General features: G+C 42.4%; 1 protein-coding gene across 1 annotated transcript in view; it reads left to right on the top strand.

Moving 5' to 3' along the window:
- LMBR1 (limb development membrane protein 1) overlaps nt 1-13,756 on the top strand; it is a gene marked incomplete at its 5' end in the record, with an annotated part of 119,555 nt that overhangs the window by 9,766 nt on the left and 96,033 nt on the right. The window lies entirely within an intron of this gene.

Below are 13,756 nucleotides of genomic sequence, written 5' to 3'. Positions count from 1 at the left end.
ATTCACCTCCCTTTTCCTGTTAGTTGTGAAAGGCTTCTCTGTTTTACTTACTCAAGGAGTAGTTTTAATACTGACCAGGATTCTGATAAGTACATTTTAATTTAAATATTTAGCAAGAGAATTTTGGTTTTATCTGAACATGCCAGAAGAACTCAACCTCCATTGAAAACCTGAAAAAGGAGCCGTTTCCATTGTATTTATTTGCTGTTTCTCTAGCCATTTCAAAATGTGTGGTAGAAGGGGAAACTCTTTTATCAAGTACAAACTTTAAAGTTGATGTGGTTTTTAATAAAATAATGAGTTATCATAGGCAACATGGTATATTACTTTGAAGCCAAAGAGATCTGCATTCTAATCTTAGCTCTGCCATTTTCTAGAAATTTTTAGTGAGGTAGGGCATTTTAATTTGTAATATACTGTATATCTAAAAAGGTTTAATGTGTATATTTTTATATGTTGCATAGTCCCTTGCTCCTCCTTTTTTTCTATATTGAACTATGTGATCTCTTTATGTGTCAAACACAGCTTTTTATCCGATTTTTATAGATAGGTTTTTCTAGTTATTTTGCTTTTGAATTTTATTTGTTTTTTTGATTTATATAAGTTTTACATTTTTATGTTGTACAGTCTTTTTCTTCCTTTGGTTTCTCTAATGGTTTTTGTGTTTAGAAGATCCCTTCGCTTCCTAAGATGTGACAAATACTTCCTTTTTCTCTGTTGGAGTGTTGTCCTGTACAGCTAAAGGGTTGTGGGTTTGATTCCCGATCGGGGTGTGTACAGGAGGCAATTGATTGATATTTCTCTCTCACATTGATGTTTCTCTCCCCCCCCTCCCCCCAAATCAATAAATATATCCTCGGTGAGGATTAAATAAATTTAAAAAAATGGTTTTGTTTGCATTTAACTGTTTAATTCACCTGGAGTTTATACATATACCCTTTCTCTTACTCCTTTGTATGTGTTTAAAGAAATACATGTTTACTGTAGAAAATTTGGAAAACAACATTTATAGGGAAGAAAATCACTCTTCTTCACAATCCTATATGGTGGAAGTACTGTGGACACTGGCCTGCAGCTTTCAGCTCTCTGTGGATTTGAGCAGACCACTGGCGGAGGGCACCTGCTGTGCTCACTGCTGCCTTGTGTCCTTCCCCGTCCACGGCTGCAGTGTCACTTAGAGCCATTATGATCATGGTTCTTCCAGGTTTTTAATTAGAAAGCTACAATTGTCACCTTATAAATAAATATTTGCCCTTAAATTTATGCAATTCACTTTCCAGGTAAGCATACTTTACAAGTATTTAAAAAGAGATTTCCCCTTTCTTCTTCAGAAAAAACTGTATGAATTTTTCAGGCAGCTTCATCCTGGCCAGTATGCAAGCGTCTGTGTTCCCAGAGTGTGTCTTTACCAAGTTTGGTTGTTAGTGAAAACAAACCTACCAATTGAATAGAGGAAACATTTCCCCTTAAATTTCTATTTCCTTAGTTACTAGTGCAGGTGGACATTTACAAGGCACACTTATAGGTCATTCATATTTTTTAGTAAATTGCCTACCTGTGTTCTCTTTGCTTATTTTTGCAGTGTTTTTATTTTACGTAATTAGTTGTCTATCAGGTTAATTGCAAACATTTTCCTCCCAATTATCCTTTAATATTGCGTAAGCTGTTTTTTGACGTAAGAATTTTAAAATTCATTCTAATTGCATATTTTAATCTGGCCTTGTGGTCACTGTCATGCTTGAAACTGGAAACAATGGAGTCGTTGACACTCTGAGGACCAGATGAATTCAGTAAGGTTAGGACTAATTATTAAGTGAATAAAAAAATTACTCTATTTCCCAATTGGTTAGCAATTGAAAAACTCAAATAAGGAAAATAAGGTGTTTACTGAAATGGACACAGAAAGTAAGTCTGAAAGGTCACCTGTTACTCTGAAAGGCAGGAAGCAGCCTGGAAGGTCATGGCTACGGTTCCTGGAGTTGTCTTTAGATGACAGAGCTATTTGTGATGAACAAACACCTTGGTAGCCACATATAATCCACAGGTGGTTCTTGTATGTGTTGTCCAACGTGTTTGGGGAAGACTGGCATGCTTCCCTCTGGGCCGCTTTTCTGTGAGACTGTGGGTGCCATGTGCTTGCCTTCCTGAGTGCTGGGCTCCGGGTTTTCTTTTTTTTTTTTATTATTCTTTTTAAAAAAAATATAATAAGTAGTATTACAAAGGGTATTACATATGTGTCCTCCCCGCCCCGCCCTTGACAATCCCCTGCCCTCCCTTACCCCCCAGTGTCTTATGTCCATTAGTTATGCTTATATACATGCATACAAGTCCTTTGGTTGATCTCTTACTCCCCTCCCTTCTGCCCCCTAACCCTCTCTGGCCTTCCCACTGCAGTTTGACAATCAGTTTGAGGCAGCTCTGCCTCTGTATCTATTATTGTTCAAAAGTTTGTAATGGTCTTTATTATCCATGAATGAGTGAGATCATGTGGTATTTTTCCTTCATTGACTGGCTTATTTCACTTAGCATAATGCTCTCCAGTTCCATCCATGCTGTTGCAAATGGTAAGAGTTCCTTCTTTTTTACAGCAGCATAGTATTCCATCGTGTAGATGTACCACAGTTTTCTAATCCATTCATCTACTGATGGGCACTTAGGCTGTTTCCAAATCTTAGCTATGGTGAATTGTGCTGCTATGAACATAGGGGTGCATAGATCCTTTCTGATTGGTGTTTCTGGTTTCTTGGGATATATTCCTAGAAGTGGGATCACAGGGTCAAATGGGAGTTCCATGTTTTGTTTTTTGAGGAAACTCCATACTGTCTTCCATAGTGGCTGCACCAGTCTGCATTCCCACCAGCAGTGCACAAGTGTTCCTTTTTCTCCACATCCTCTCCAGCACTTGTCGTTTGTTGATTTGTTGATGATAGCCAGTCTGACAGGTGTGAGATGGTACCTCATTGTTGTTTTGATTTGCATCTCTCGGATGATTAGTGACTTTGAGCATGTTTTCATATGTCTCTTGGCTTTCTGAATGTCCTCTTTTGAAAGGTGTCTATTTAGATCCTTTGCCCATTTTTTGATTGGATTGTTTATCTTCTTTTTGTTAAGTTGTATGAGTTCCCTATAAATTTTGGAGATTAGGCCCTTATCAGATATGACGTTGGCAAATATGTTTTCCCACGCAGTGGGTTTTCTTGTTGTTTTGTTGATGGTTTCTTTTGCTGTGCAGAAGCTTTTTATTTTGATGTAGTCCCATTTGTTCATTTTCTCTTTAGTTTCAACTGCCCTAGGAGCTGTATCAGTGAAGAAATTGCTTCGGCATATGTCTGAGATTTTGTTGCCTTTGAATTCTTCTAGAATTTTTATGGTTTCCTGTCGTACATTTAAGTCCTTTATCCATTTTGAGTTTATTTTTGTGTATGGTGTAAGTTGGTGGTCTAGTTTCATTTTCTTGCATATATCTGTCCAATTTTCCCAACACCACTTATTGAAGAGACTATCTTGGCTCCATTGTATGTTCTTGCCTCCTTTGTCAAATATTAATTGAGCATATTGGTTCGGGCTAATTTCTGGACTCTCTATTCTATTCCACTGATCTATATATCTGTTCTTGTGCCAGTACCAGGCAGTTTTGAGAACAGTGGCTTTGTAATACAGCTTGATATCCGGCATTGAGATCCCACCTACTTTGTTCTTTCTCAGGATCGCTGCAGCTATTCGGGGTCTTTTTTTATTCCAGATGAATTTTTGGAGAGTTCGTTCTAGATCTTTGAAGTAGGCCATTGGTATTTTAATGGGAAGTGCGTTGAATTTATAGATTGCTTTGGGTAGTATGGACATTTTAATGATGTTGATTCTACCAATCCAAGAACATGGTATGTTCTTCCATCTCTTTATGTCTTCCTCTATCTCTTTTTTCAACGTCCTGTAGTTTTCTGAGTAGAGGTCTTTTACCTCTTTAGTTAAGTTTATTCCTAGGTAGCTTAATTTTTTTGGTGCGATGGTAAATGGGATTGTTTTTATAATCTCTCTTTCTGAAAGTTCACTATTGGTGTATAGAAATGCCTCAGATTTCTTGGGGTTAATTTTGTATCCTGCTACATTGCCAAATTCATGTATTAAGTCTAGTAGCTTTTTGATGGAGTCTCTAGGGTTTTGTATGTATAATATCATGTCGTCTGCAAATAAGGACAGTTTTACTTCCTCTTTTCCAATTTGGATGCCTTTTATTTCTTCTTCTTGTCTAATTGCAATGGCTAATACTTCCAGGACTATGTTAAAGAGGAGTGGCGAGAGTGGGCATCCCTGTCTTGTTCCTGTTCTTAGGGGAAATGGTGTTAGTTTTTGTCCATTGAGTATGATGTTGGCTGTGGGCCTGTCATATATGGCTTTTATTATGTTGAGGTATGATCCTTCTATTCCCACCTTGCTGAGAGTTTTTATCAAAAATGGGTGTTGGATTTTGTCGAATGCTTTTTCTGCATCAATTGATATGACCATGTGGTTTTTTTCTTTCAATTTGTTTATGTGATGTATTACGTTTATTGATTTACGGATGTTGTACCATCCTTGCATCCCTGGGATAAATCCTACTTGGTCATGGTGTATGATCCTTCTGATGTACTGTTGGATCCGATTTGCTAAGATTTTGTTGAGGATTTTGGCATCTATGTTCATGAGGGATATTGGCCTGTAATTCTCTTTCATTGTGTTGTCTTTACCTGGTTTTGGTATTAGGGTGATGCTGGCTTCATAGAATGAGCTTGGAAGTGTTCCTTCCTCCTGAATTTTTTGTAGTAGTCTGAGGAGGATAGGTTTTAGTTCTTCCTTGAAAGTTTGGTAAAACTCCCCTGAGAAGCCATCTGGTCCTGGGCTTTTGTTTGCTGGGAGCTTTTTGATGACTGCTTCAATTTCTTCCATAGTTATTGGCCTATTGAGATTTTTAGATTCTTCCTGATTGAGTTTTGGAATGTTGTACTTTCCTAGGAATTTGTCCATTTCCTCCAGGTTGTCTAGTTTGTTGGAGTAGAGCTGTCCATAGTATTGTTTAACAATCATTTGTATTTCTGTGGGGTCTGTTGTTATTTCGCCTCTATCGTTTCTGATTTGGTTTATTTGGGTCCTCTCTCTTTGCTTCTTGGTGAGCCTGGCTAGAGGTTTGTCAATCTTGTTTATCCTTTCAAAGAACCAGCTCTTGGTTTCATTGATTTTCTGTATTGTTTTTTTGGTCTCTATGTCATTTATTTCTGCTCTAATCTTTATTATCTCCTTCCTTCTGCTCACTCTGGGGTTTTCTTGTTGCTCTCTTTCTAATTCTTTGAGTTGAAGAGTTAGATGATTTACTACCATTTTTTCTTGTTTTTTGAGATAGGCCTGTAGAGCTATAAACTTCCCTCTCAGGACTGCTTTCATTGTGTCCCATAGGTTTTGGATTGTTGTGTTTTCATTGTCATTAGTGTCCAGGATGTTTTTAATTTCTTCTTTGATCTCATTGGTAACCCAATCAATATTTAATAACATGCTATTCAGCTTCCAAGTGTTTGAGTATTTTGGGTTGTTTTTATTGTAGTTTATTTCTAACATTATGCCATCGTGGTCTGAGAAGAAGCTTTTTATGATTTCAATCTTCTTGAATTTGTGGAGACTTTGCTTGTGACCCAATATGTGGTCTATTTTTGAATATGTCCCATGAGCACCTGAGAGGAATGTATATTCCATGGCTTTGGGGTGAAGTGTTCTGAAGATGTCAATTAAGTCCATCTGATCTAGTGAGTCATTTAGGATTGCTGTTTCTTTGCTGATTGTTTGTCTAGCGGGCTTATCCAGTGGTGTCAGTGGTGTATTAAAGTCCCCTACTATGATTGTATTGTTGTCGATCTCTCCTTTGATATCTTCCAGGAGTTTTTTTATGAATTTGGGTGCTCCTGCATTGGGTGCATATATGTTTACCAGGGTTATATCTTCTTGTTGTATTGATCCCTTTAGTATTATGAAGTGGCCTTCCTTATCTCTGGTTATGGCCTTCACTTTGAGATGTATTTTGTCCGATATAAGTATTGCTACCCCAGCTTTCTTTTCCTTTCCATTTGCGTGAAAGATATTTTTCCATCCCTTCACTTTCAGTCTGTGTGAGTCCCTTCTAATGAGGTGGGTCTCTTGTAGACAGCAGATGTATGGGTCATGTTTTTTTATCCATTCAGCCACTCGATGTCTTTTGGTTGGAGCATTTAGTCCGTTTACATTTAAAGTTATTATTGAAAGGTACTTGTTTGTAGCCATTTCTTTTTTTGTGTGTGTGGCTGTTTTCTTTCTGAGCTTGTTATTTCTTCTTTTTACACCAGTCCCTTTAGCATTTCTTGCATGGCTGGCTTGGTGGTGATAAACTCCCTTAGCCTTTTTTTGTCTGTGAAGCTTCTTATTTCCCCTTCAATTTTGAATGAAAGCCTTGCTGGATAGAGTATTCTTGGATTCAGTCCTTTGCTTTGCATCACTTTGTAGATTTCTGTCCATTCTTTTCTGGCCTGATGTGTTTCTGTTGAGAAATCATTTGATAATCTAATGGGAGATCCCTTGTATGTAACTTTCCGTCTCTCTCTTGCAGCCTGTAAGATTCTCTCTTTGTCCTGAACATTTGCCATGGTAATTATGATGTGTCTTGGTGTGGGTCTTTTCGGATTCACCTTGTTTGGGACTCTCTGGGCTTGTGTGACTTTTTTCTTCCCCACCTCAGGGAAGTTTTCTGATATTATTTCTTCGAATAGGTTTTCTAATCCATGTTCATCTTTCTGTTGTTCTGGCACCCCTATTATTCGTATGTTGTTTCGTTTCATGTTGTCCCAAAGCTCCCTTAGGCTCTCCTCCTGTCTTTTAATTTTTTTCTCCATTTGCAGTATAGTTTGGGTGTGTTTTGCTTCCTTGTCTTCTAATTCACTAATTCGGTCCTCCGCTTCTCCTAGTCTACTGTTGATACTTTCAATGGAGTTTTTTATGGCAGCTATATCACTCTTCATTTCTTCTTGGGCCTTACTTAAGTTGTTGATTTTTTCATCTGTTTCTTCTAGCTTCTTGCATATGGTATTGAATTTTTCATCTGATTCTTCTAGCTTCTTGCATATGGTATTGAATTTTTCATCTGATTCTTCTAGCTTCTTGCATATGGTATTGAATTTTTCATCTGATTCTTCTAGCTTCTTGCATATGGTATTGAATTTTTCATCTGATTCTTCTAGCTTCTTGCATATGGTATTGAATTTTTCATCTGATTCTTCTAGCTTCTTGCATATGGTATTGAATTTTTCATCTGATTCTTCTAGCTTCTTGCATATGGTATTGAATTTTTCATCTGATTCTTCTAGCTTCTTGCATATGGTATTGAATTTTTCATCTGATTCTTCTAGCTTCTTGCATATGGTATTGAATTTTTCATCTGATTCTTCTAGCTTCTTGCATATGGTATTGAATTTTTCATCTGATTCTTCTAGCTTCTTGCATATGGTATTGAATTTTTCATCTGATTCTTCTAGCTTCTTGCATATGGTATTGAATTTTTCATCTGATTCTTCTAGCTTCTTGCATATGGTATTGAATTTTTCATCTGATTCTTCTAGCTTCTTGCATATGGTATTGAATTTTTGGAAAAAAAAAAGAAAAACAATGTTTTCTTAGTTAAAAGGTGAAAAAGTAATTAATTAAAAAAAAAAAGTAAAATAAAAATGTGCAGTAATGCAGGTGCTTCAGATCTTCTACTCTTCTTTTTGGCACGCCCGGAATTCAGGAGAATGTTGAATTTCCCTCTGATACACTGTTCCTCCGTGTTGTAAGCCACAGTCCTGATTTTAAGGCAGGCCGTATTGGTTCCCCTTACTGCTGTATTTGTATGTACAGAAGAGTCAGTTCGTGGCTCTGCCTCTGGGTGGCAGTGTGTCTGGATTGACCTCCAAGGCTTTAAGTCCTCTCTGACCAGGAGTTCTCTATTGTACCTGAACCAGCTCCGCCCAGATCTGTTTCACCAGTCGCCACTCTCAGCTCTGTTTTCCAGGCTCCCCAAAAACAATCTTCCCCTACAAGCTCCGCTAGCGACCCCAATTGGGCAATCACATGCACCGGGATCAACAATCAAACTCACAGATTTAAGAGGAAGTGTGTAAACAAGAGCCTGGGAGGCTGTGGGAACTCGCAGGGCTCCACCTTCCAGAACTCCGCGGAGTCTCAGAGCTGGTTTTTTAATCGTTGCCCTGCTCTGTGTTGTTGGTGGGACTCTGGGCTCCGGGTTTTCACCGGCAGTGAGATGGCTAAGGCTGGGCTGACCGGTGTGACAAGTGCATTTACCTTTGTTTTCAGTTTTACTCGTAGAAATGGCATGCTGTACTAATGGCCTTCATTTACTCTAAATCAGGGCTATTTCCTTGTTCTGTTTATGGACAAGGTAAGAGCTATCAACACATGACGTGTCCTATATTTGGTACAAGATGCCTTAACCTTGGAAGTGATATTTGTCTGTATGGGTTGTCTTTCTCATTATGATGTAAGGGTGTAAGCTCAGGCACGTAATTTTGTTTTTAAACCAGGGCCTAGGACAGTGCTTTCCATGGAGTGGTTGCTCAGTAAACATACACTGAAGGATTACACTACATAAGACAAAAGAACGTATATGTATAGTAAACACATGAGCTGAAAGTTGGGGAGCAAGAGGAAGAAGCATCTAAATCAGGGGTCCTCAAACTTTTTAAACGGGGCCAGTTCACTGTCCCTCAGACCGTTGGAGGGCCAGACTATAGTTTAAAAAAAAAAACTATGAACAAATTCCTATGCACACTGCACATATCTTATTTTGAAGTAAAAAAAAAAAAACACGGGAACAAATACAATATTTTTATTTGCATGTGGCCCGCGGGCCGTAGTTTGAGGACGCCTGATCTAAATGATGGTATTGCTTCTAAATCGTTCTGGGGACGGTCTAGGCGGCCTGACTGCCAGCCCTGGGGCTCGCTCTGGAGGCTTTTATGACCCTGGTCTTCCTTCTACGTGCTCGATCTGTGTCCTCTGTTGCATGTAGTGAATCTCCTGAAGCTTCCCACTCGTCTTTGTCTTCTGAACTTAGCGCTTTCTGTAAGCTGTGTCTGACATCTGAAGGAATGCTCACTAGTCCCTCAGATTGTCGTGAGGCTGAAGAGCTGTCAGTCTGAGATGCTTGCTTCTTGGCTTCTCAGAAATGATACCCATTAACAAGGCCACACTGTTGTGAAGCAGATGCAGGAGAGCTGATGGTGTTGTTCCAGTCCGGTTGGAAGGCCTGAGAACCAGGGAAGCTGGTGGAGTCAGTTTTAGTCTGAGTCTGAAGGCCAGAGAAGACCAGTATCTGAGCGGGAAGACAGGCAGAAAGAAAGAGTTCCTGTTCCTCGGCCTCTTGTTCTGTTCAGGCCTTCCACTGATTGGGCGGGCCACCACGGGGGGAGGGCAGCCTGCTGTCCTCAGGCTACCAGTGCAAACGTGGATCTTTTATTTTTTAAAAAAATATATATTTTATTGATTTTTTACAGAGAGGAAGGGAGAAGGATAGAGAGTTAGAAACATCGATGAGAGAGGAACATCGATCAGCTGCCTCCTGCACACCCCGCACCGGGGATGTGCCCGCAACCAAGGCCCTTGACTGGAATCGAACCCGGGACCCTTCAGTCCGCAGGCTGACGCTCTCTCCACTGAGCCAAACAGGTCAGGGCACAAACGTGGATCTTTTAGAAACACCCTCGCAGGCAGACTCAGAAATTGATCAAATATCTGGGTACCCTGCAGCCCCATCACATTGACACATAAAATTAACCATCACAAGTCTGCCCTTTGTTACCAATTTTCCAGTCACGTTCTTTCCAAGATCCTGACCATCCAGCCAACCTATTGGTCGCAGCCATGAATCAGCATGTAGTCACATGCCTGGCCATGTCTCCTTCCAAGCAAAGGAACGACCAGGTGCACTGCTCGAGGTCCCGCCCCCTGGGGGATTTCCTCAGCGCTGCCCCTCAGAGGTGTCCTTAGAAGCAATGCCTTCCTGTGCTGCCTGCAGGGAACCCAGGCCCAAGTCTTCTCCGCTGGCAGCTCACTTTGGGGCCCTCCCCACGAGGGCAGGGTGCAGGCGGGAGAGAAGGATGGAGACCATGGGCATTTGGGCCAGTTCCTCCCATACCTCACTTGTGCCTTCAGGCCTGTTCAGGCCTCATGACACATGTGCCACTTCTGTTTGAGGGCAGAGGGCTGCCATGCATGCCCAGCTATGTGCCTGGTGGATCAGATGACATCCTGTTCACGCTGAGCAGCTAGGTCTCCTGGGAAGCCCATGGGCAAGTGTTCAGTCTCTGCGGAGGCCCAGGGGCTGCAAGAGCTGTTTCTCAAATGGAGGGTAGTTATCCGCACAGCACAGAGGGCTTTCCTCCAGAATCCTACGGGCTTCACCCATTGGTGCTATCCAAGGCTCCACACGGCACCCAGGTCTGCCGTGACACTCCAAGCACGGGGGGGTTGGGGGGGGGTCTGCTGGCTTATGTGGCCCAAGGGCAGAGCACAGCATGGCCCGTCGAAGAGCTTCCTCTCGTGTTGGCCCCACTCGCAGCAACTCGCAGCCCTGCTGGCCACATGGTAAAGGCCCCGAGGAACACACCCAAGTGAGGAATGTTACCTCCAAGATCCAAAGAGGCCACTCGGCATGTGGGTGAGTTTTGGTGGTAGGAGGGTCAGGTGCAACAACATATCCTTCTCCCGGGAAGGGCTCTCTCAGGGTGCCCAGACCCTGACCCCTAGACATCACTGAGGTAGAAGGCCCTGGAGTTTGTTGGATTTCTTTCCCACCTCTGCCGCACAGGTGGATTACCCACACATCTGGAGCGGTTGCTACTTCTTGCTCACCAGGTCCAGTCAGCACGGTGCCGTCTGTATAATGGGCCTGGATGATGGGTGTGGAAGGAAAGGCGACCAGATCCCTGCAAACTGTAATGTGACTCAGGCCTGTAGAGCTGTGGGCCCGAGGTGGGGCAGTGGAGGTGATTGCTGGCCTTGCCAGCTGAGCAAACTGTCTGGAGGCCTTAGGGACAGCGCTGGAGAAGAGGCAGCCACAGTAGTACAAACGAGGGACTGTGTTAGTTTTCTTAGGCAATGACACCACATCTGGTACAGTAGGAGGCCGTGGCCTGACCAAGCTTACGATGACCCACTGTCCCTCCCCAAGGGCCATCTGTCTCGGGGTCTTTCCCATCCCAGGGCGCAGATTGCTGTGTGCTTTCCTTCCTGGTTGGAGGCAGTGCTGCCATTTGTATGGTAGTAGCCTCACTCCCCAGCCAGGGACAGTGTGGGGTTCTGCCCACTGCTAGTGTGGCCAGTTATGCATCCAGAACGAATATGACCACAGAACGGGTTCAGGGACCCACTGTGAGGCATGTGAGACCTGAGATAAACTCCCTGATTCACCTGACTTCCCTAAGTCCCCACTCTGACTGGGGACCACAGTGATGTGGGTGTCCTGGAATTAGTGGCAGCTCAGAGCCGGTGTTTAGTAGCCCCGAAAAGTGTGACTTTTTCCTTCACCCAGTGCAGATATGTCATCCATGTTCATTTGCCAATCATTTACCGTGATTGACAGGTGTGGGATTTTCTTGAATTGTTATTTGTCTTTCCTTTGTTAAACCTTTCATGAACTTATGCAAAATTCTTTTGAGGGCTCAGAATATGTGTTAAAATGTCAATCTCCCGTGGAGCACCAATTTCAGTGCTTTTACACTGAAAATGTTCAATAATGATTCATTGATCGAATGAGTAAAAGTTATTATTTGTATCATTAGGAATACTTAGTAAGAGTGAACTTACTTTGAAAAGAAATTTAATAGCTTACCTTATAAAATTGTCAATATATATGTTTTTGGTTGATTGTGCCTTTAATGTATAAATCACAAATGCTTCAGTTTGTATAAGTAAACTTCCCTTGGTTAAATACACTGTTTGGATTTTGGACATATGGGGTTGAGGTGTTACATGTTAACCACATTACCTTGGGATGCCACTTCCCTTCTCTGGGCCAGAATTTAGCATCATAAAAAAATAAAATGTTAATCTGAATTCTAAATCTCTGTATTGTGAAGCAAGATATATCTCTTTCTATAAGGAGAAAATCATTAGAACAGCCTGAAGCATGCGATACACAGAAGTGGTGCTGAGGCTGGAGTGAGGCAGGATGGTGGGCCTCTGGCAGCCACTGCTCTGGCCGGGGGTCTTTGCCGCTTGCCGGCATGATGCTGTGAGGTGAGTCCCATTGTTGTCTCAGTTCGGGCCATGACATGCCAGCAACTGCAGTTTATTGTGGGATGGTACAGAGGAGTAGAGATGACAAATTAAAATGGTAGCTAAACCTTACATAGTTACTTTTGTTGGTATGTATCAATATTAAACGGTAAAATTGGGCAGAAGAAAGGAAGTATACATTTGTAATCACTTTCTGTATTTTGTATATTAAAAATTAAGAAAAATAAGAAACTTCAGTTCCATAAATTGAAAAATGATGATACAACTGCTTAAGGGTTTTCCTTTAGGTGATGAAAACGTTTGGAACTAGATAGAGGGGTTGGTTGCACAACATTGTCAATGCACTAAATGCCACTGAATTGTTCATTTTAACCCTTTTCGGTCCAACCTCAAGGCTGACTTGACAGACCAGGCGCTAGGAGCAGGTCCAACGTCGAGCAATAAGAACATTAAAAAGTTCAACATTCAATCCCGTCAATTAATTTGGGCCAGACTGTTTGAAATCCAAAAATAACATTGGACCGAAAAGGGTTAAAGTGCTAATTCTGTATAATAAAAGCCCAATATGCTAAGTGTCTGGTCGTCCATTCAACCAATCAAAGCGTAATATGCTAATGATATGCTAAGGCCACTCAACCACTCACTATGACGTGCACTGATCACCAGGGGGCAGACAGTTGACCGGTCGACCAGTCACTATGACGTGCACTGACCACCAGGGGGTAGAGGCTCCAACCAGTAGGTTAGTTTGCTGGTGGGGTCTGGCCGATCGGGACTGAGCAAGACGGGCCGGAAATGCCCTGGAGCCCTCCTGCAGTCCTTCCCCGGCTAGCCAACCTGTGCCCCTCCCCAGCCCCAGTCGTGCACCGGTGGGGTCCCTCGGCCTGGCCTGCACCCTCTCACAATCCAGGAACACTTAGGGGGTGTCGGAGAGCTAGTTTCTCCCCGATCCTGCAAGCCAGGCCGAGGGACCCCACTGGTGCACAAATTCGTGCACTGGTCCTCTAGTTTTATATAATGTGAGTTTAAAATTAAAATAAAACCCAAACAACGACACATCCTGGAAGGTAGGAGAATGGTGGTATTAAAATTGCAGCTTTAAAGTCAGGAAATAATTCTTTAGTTATTGAGCCATTTTCCCCTGAGGGGTTCAGTTTTTGCTAAGCTATCCATTCTTACTTGTGACCAGGGAGAAACAGACTTTTATAATGTGACTACAGGCCCGGTGCACAAAAATTTGTGCACTGGCGGGGAGGGTGTCCCTCAGCCCCACTTGTGCCCTCTCACAGTCTGGGACCCCTCGGGAGATAACGATGTGCTGGCTTAGGCCCGCTCCCGTGCTGGCTTAGGGTGGCAAGGGCAGGCCCAATCCCTAGGTGCAGCCCCTGGTCGGGCTCAGAGCAGGGCCAATTGGGGAGTTGGGGCGCCGCCCCCTGTCACACTCAAGGCAGGGTCGATGGGGAGGTTGCCG

Source organism: Myotis brandtii, unplaced genomic scaffold (genome assembly GCF_000412655.1).
Source record: "Myotis brandtii unplaced genomic scaffold, ASM41265v1 scaffold145, whole genome shotgun sequence".
NCBI classification, from domain to species: Eukaryota; Metazoa; Chordata; class Mammalia; order Chiroptera; family Vespertilionidae; genus Myotis; species Myotis brandtii.
The sequence above is the reverse complement of the archived record's forward strand: the minus strand, read 5'-3'. Positions and strand labels throughout refer to the sequence as shown.